Genomic DNA, 1184 nt, shown 5'->3' with positions numbered 1-1184 from the left:
TTAAGTAATTTCTGTGCTTATTTTTGTATTTTATCCATATTTTCTAAATATTTAAACAAGAAAAAAATATTTTTATTATCTACTTTATAGTTGGAAACATTTTATTTTTATTAATATTTAAATTTTTATTTTTTTTTTTATTTTTATTAATATTTAAATTTTTATTTTTTTTTTTATTTTTATTAATATTTATTTATAATGTCTAGTTGTAATTGAAGCATTCCTCTACACACACAAACCCACATATTTTTCTATAAATATTAATTTGTAAATGTACACTAATTTTGCAAATTTTTATAAATTTTCATATATTTATAAATTTACTTCTATATTTACTGTGTTTTTTCTTATTTATTCTTTATGATTGTTGATTTTTAAATATAACTTGTTTCATCACAATTTTTACTGTCTTTCATAATTTAAAATAACCAGTTGTTTATATTTGATACATTTTTCCATATACTTATCTGGCAATTTAATTTTCCTTTGACATGATCTAGTCAAATGAGGAAGTTAATAAATAGTGATTTTTAATTTCATTAGGAGTTAACTCATTGTCTTCTCAATTGGCTGCTCACCTAAAAGGTGGCATTTTGAACCCACCTCATGACTTCATGGGAGAAAGGCTTGGCAATCTGCTTCCATAAAGTTTACAACAAAGAAAATCTTACGGGCAAGTTCTATTCTGTAAAACATAAAGTCACCACAAGTTGGAATCAACAAGATTTTTTTTTTAATGTTAAAAATCAGCCAGACCTTCAATTCTGTACCTTAACTGTTAATTGAACTCAAAGCATGAAAGAATAGAAATTATTTCTTTAAGTTTATAAAATATTCTCAAACTCTAGCAATATTAATATATATTTTGAAAAACAAATTCCATTAGAAACTGTAAAATAATACAGAAAACTATCCTTTGTATTTACAGTTGAACTCACAAGAAATGCTTGAGAAATATTCAAGGATAATAGCTAAGAAGATAGCAGTAACTTTTACTGGTAAGCAACAAAGGATCCACAAATGTCCTGACAGTGGTTTCTCAGCTCAGAAACCTAGAATATTTAGCTTTTCTAACCTTACAAAACTGAAATAAAAGTTTGCAACTAGAATACAATACCAAGCATAATTGGAAGTGAGACAACTGCATAATCTTCAACAATTAGAAGTTCAGGAAGCAAAATTAA

Source organism: Orycteropus afer, unplaced genomic scaffold, assembly GCF_000298275.1.
Source record: "Orycteropus afer afer isolate SDZICR_OR568_19922 unplaced genomic scaffold, OryAfe1.0 scaffold00453, whole genome shotgun sequence".
Taxonomy (NCBI): Eukaryota; Metazoa; Chordata; class Mammalia; order Tubulidentata; family Orycteropodidae; genus Orycteropus; species Orycteropus afer.
The sequence above is the reverse complement of the archived record's forward strand: the minus strand, read 5'-3'. Positions refer to the sequence as shown.